Below are 4,745 nucleotides of genomic sequence, written 5' to 3'. Positions count from 1 at the left end.
ATCTTTCTCTACCCTATTGAAAATAATTTTCAAAATTTTTTCAAATTTTCTTACCCAACCAAAAAAAAGTTACAAGTTATTTAAAGAAAAATATGTTTTTTTTTTTTGTTAAATAACCATAACTTTTTTGAAAATTGACTTATTGGGATTTTTTTTTTGAAAATTTTTGTTTTTAAATGTACTTTTTAGAAAAAATAACAATAATACTTTAGATCAATATTCAACGTTTTTTTTGAAACTTTCAGAAAAAAAACGAAAATTTCGGGATAAATGCCATTTTTGATTTTCGATTTTTTTTTATAAAATATTTCAGCATTTTCTGCGAATTTCCTGAAATTTTAAGAGTGGCATTTTTTTTCTTATTATTTTTTTTTAGAAATGAAAAAAAATTTTTTTTTTTAAATGTTTGTTTTTGGTTATAGCACTAAAAATTTTTCAGCAGATTTAGAAAACTTCAAAATCCGAGAAAAAAAAATTAGGAAAACGGTTGACCCTGAAGGCCATCCCTGCAACTTCCCGCTAATTTCATACTTAGGCGCTTAAAATTGCACCAATGACGTTTTTGAGCTCTTCGAGCTCAAAAATACAATTTATGGGTTATTTTGAGCTCTCCGAGCTCAAAGAGATTGCTTTCCTATCCTTTAAAGCTCTTCGAGCTCAAAAGTCTGATAGAGATTTGATAAGACACTATTTTTTGAATTTTTAAACCACAACAACTTTTGAATTAATAAACCGATTTTACGCGGTTAGAAGCATTCGACGCAGTTTTTAAGCCTCACAAAGAATCTCAAATTTTGAATTGATCGCGCTAGGAATTTTGGAGTTATTCCGAAAAAACACTTTTTTCGGTTTTCTTTCGTTCACGATATCTCTCGAATGAATCAACCGATTTTGACCGGACTGGTGGCGATCGACGTGGTTTTTTGAGGTTAAGAGCTGATTAGTTTTTGGAATTGAACTATTAAGCCGTTTAAAAGTTATTCCAAAAAAACCACATTTGAAAAAAATTTTTTTTTCAGTTTTTTGAAGATTTCTCAAAATCTATTGATCTGAATCGGTCCAAATAGTTTTCAAAATCTAAGTTTGGTCAAGCCCTTTCGAATGGCACCAACCACGATGAAATCGGTCAAGCCGTTCAAAAGTTATAAGCGGTTCACATACTTTCACACACACACACACACACACATACAGACGCAGTGACAACCTCGCGGGGATAGTCAGGGAAGCTTCCTGTGACCTTCAAACGTCGAGATCTGATGAAAACTCGATTTTTGCAAAACGGGGTGAAAACAATAACTTTCCGATTTTTGAAAATCTTCGATTTTCGTAGCGGGAAGTTAAAAATAAAAACAAAAATTAAAAATAACAATCATCGAAAAGATTTGATTATTATTTTTCAATGAAGTTAGATCAAAAATTAAAGAAAGCATTCAATTTTTTTTTTGTATTTTTTTTCCAAAACTACATGTAACAACAAAAAAATGAAATTGTTGTTTGATCCATTTTGGAACAACGCATGAACTTTCAAAAATTTTGAGGCAATTAATTTCAAACAAAATTTGTTTGAAATTATTTTCATTTACACAGCAAAAAATATTTTTGTTGAATGATTTATAAACAGTAGACTTGAATGGAATGTGATTTCATTTTTTTACACGTTTAAATAATTTACATATCCTAAATTCAGGAGAATTTGAGTATTTTCTCACTATCAGACTATAGTTTTGAAAAAAAAAAAATAATCCAATCTTATCGATGATTGTCATTTAAAATTTTTTTTTCTCGGATTTTGAAGTTTTCTAAATCTGCTGAAAAATTTTCAGTGGTATAACGAAAAACAAACATTGAAAAAAACTTTTTTTTTTTCATTTCTAAAAAAGACAATAGAAAGAAAAAAAATGCCACTCTGAAAATTTTAGAAAATTCGCAAAAAATACTGGTTTTTTATAAAAAAAATAAATCGGAAATAAAAAATGAGCATCATCCCCAAATTTTCGTTTTTTCCAAAAGTTAAAAAAACGTAGACTATGAATCCAAATTATTATTTTGATTTTTTTTTCTAAAAAGTACATTTTAAAACAAAAATTAAAAAAAGAAAAAATCCCAATAAGTCAATTTTCAAAAAAGTTATGGTTATTTAACAAAAAAAAACATAATTTCCTTTAAATAACTCGTAACTTTTTTTTGGTTGGGTAAAAAAATTTGAAAAAATTTTTAAAATTGTTTTCAGTAGGGTAGAGAAAGATACAAAAATTTCAGGAAATCGAAAATCGTCGAGGTCAAGAGTGGTCGATTTGGCATGAAATGCCCCATATATAAACCCGAATATGCTAACGATAAACATTAGAAAAAGTTTAAGTTGAGATGTTATTGCTTATTACTGTCCGTATATTTTATGGATTATTGATCGATTGTTGCAACATTAATTACAATAGTCATAATTTTTATTTCAACTCTACACTTAAAAAATTTTTTGCAACGATAAAAGTTAAAAATTTTCTAAGTCCAGTTTTTTAATTATAAAATTTTTGCTATCATGAAAATATTATATGTTCTAAAAAATAAAAAGATAGAAACAACCTACAGACCCTCGAGGTAGGCTCTTTAGGCTCAAAATACAGTTTTAAACTGTGATTTCGACCTCAACAGCTTATTTTTAGGCCGATGAGGGTGAAAATACAGTTTTAAATTTCCATGCAAACCCAACAAAAAAAAGAAAGGAGGCTCAATAGGCTCAAATCATTTTTTTAATTTTGACTCGGGATAATTTATATTTTTGAGCTACACGGAAAAAAATTAGCTGTTGCTGCAACAGGAGGCAGTTATGTTGCAGCAACAAGAAAAAATCCTGTTGCAGCAACAGGATTTTCCTGCAGCTGCAACATGACTGCCCCCTGTTGCAGCAACAGGATAAAATCCTGTTACAGCAACAGAATTTTCCTGTAGCTGCAACAGGAGGCAGCCATGTTGCAGCAACAGGATAAAGTCCTGTTGCAGTAACAGGATTACTACTGTTATTGCAATTTAATAGTAAAATATAGTTGGATCATTCCATGTCAAATTGACCTACAGTTGGAATTGACCCCTTTTGATTTGGATAAATTATGATCAGAAATTTTTTTTTATCATATAACGAACCTCTGCCAGACGAAAAAAAATTACAAAATTTTATTCAAAAGATATGCAAATTCAAAATTTCGCTATTTTTTCAGTTTTTTAATTTTGTTTTTGGAATATCTCTTACGTTATTATAGATACAGGAATGGCCTTTCGTTTGTTTGAAAGGGGACACTTGGGGCTATTGAAAAAAAAAATATTTTGGAAAAAAATTTTGAAAAATGCCAAATTTGTGAAATTTTAAATTTTTGAAAATCGTCAAAAATCTCGATTGACATTAAAATTTTGGCTCAATTTTTTTTTGTATAGTACCTTGTACTGATTTTAAAAGACCCTGAAATTTTTAGAACTGTGTGTGTTTTTTTTGAATATGAAATTTTGGATTTCAAAAAAAAATTTTTTCTTGTTTTTTGCAACTTTCAAATAAGGTAAAGTTATGCAGACACATAGTATTGTAATTTTAAGCATTAAAAATTTAATGCATAACGTGGAAATATTAAATAATAAAATAATTTTAACTTTTTTTTATTTTTTTGGAGTAATCTTAAAGCCGGGCTTAACACATGATAAAGTTTCTTATTTTTTTTAACGCATGATATATTTTGTCCGTTTCTTCACTTCAATAACAGTTTTTAACGTCAAATAACTCAAACAGATATAAATTTCCAATAAAAATCAGATATCATGTGATGAGAATATCAATTTTGTTTTGTTTTTTCGAATACTTGTTTGTTTACAAATTTCTGCATATTAATGTTGCTCAATCTCAAATTTCAAATCATATCCATCTTAAAAAGACGATAAATGGCGTCGAAGAATTTGAATGAAGTAAAAAAACGATGAATAACAATTATATCATGCGTTGAGCCTGACTTTCAGATTACTTCATAAAAATAAAAAAAGTTAAAATTATTTTATGATTTAATATTTCCACGTCGAGCATTTGATTTTTAATGCTCAAAATTACAATACTATGTATTTGCATAACTTTACCTTATTTAAGAGTTGCAAAAAACAAGAAAAAATTTTTTTTTGAAATTCAAAAATTCATATTTAAAAAAAACACATACACAGTTCTAAAAATTTCAGGATCTTTTAAAATCAGTACAAGGTACTATACAAAAAAAAATTGAACCAAAATTTTAATGTCAATCGAGATTTTTGAAGATTTTCAAAAATTTAAAATTTCACAAATTTGGCATTTTTCAAAATTTTTTTCCAAAATATTTTTTTTTTCAATAGCCCCAAGTGTCCCCTTTCAAACAAACGAAAGGCCATTCCCGGATCTATAATAACGTTCGAGATATTCCAAAAACAAAATTAAAAAACTGAAAAAATAGCGAAATTTTGAATTTGCATATCTTTTGAATAAAATTTTTTAATTTTTTTTCGTCTGGCAGAAGTTCGTTATATGATAAAAGAAAATTTCTGATCAAAATTTATCCAAATCAAAAGGGGTCAATTCCAACTGTAGGTCAATTTGACATGGAATGATCCAACTATATTTTACTATTAAATCGCAATAACAGTAGTAATCCTGTTACTGCAACAGGACTTTATCCTGTTGCTGCAACATGGCTGCCTCCTGTTGCAGCTACAGGAAAATCCTGTTGCTATAACAGGATTTT

This window comes from Cotesia glomerata, linkage group LG7, assembly GCF_020080835.1.
Source record: "Cotesia glomerata isolate CgM1 linkage group LG7, MPM_Cglom_v2.3, whole genome shotgun sequence".
Lineage (NCBI taxonomy): Eukaryota > Metazoa > Arthropoda > Insecta > Hymenoptera > Braconidae > Cotesia > Cotesia glomerata.
The sequence above is the reverse complement of the archived record's forward strand: the minus strand, read 5'-3'. Positions refer to the sequence as shown.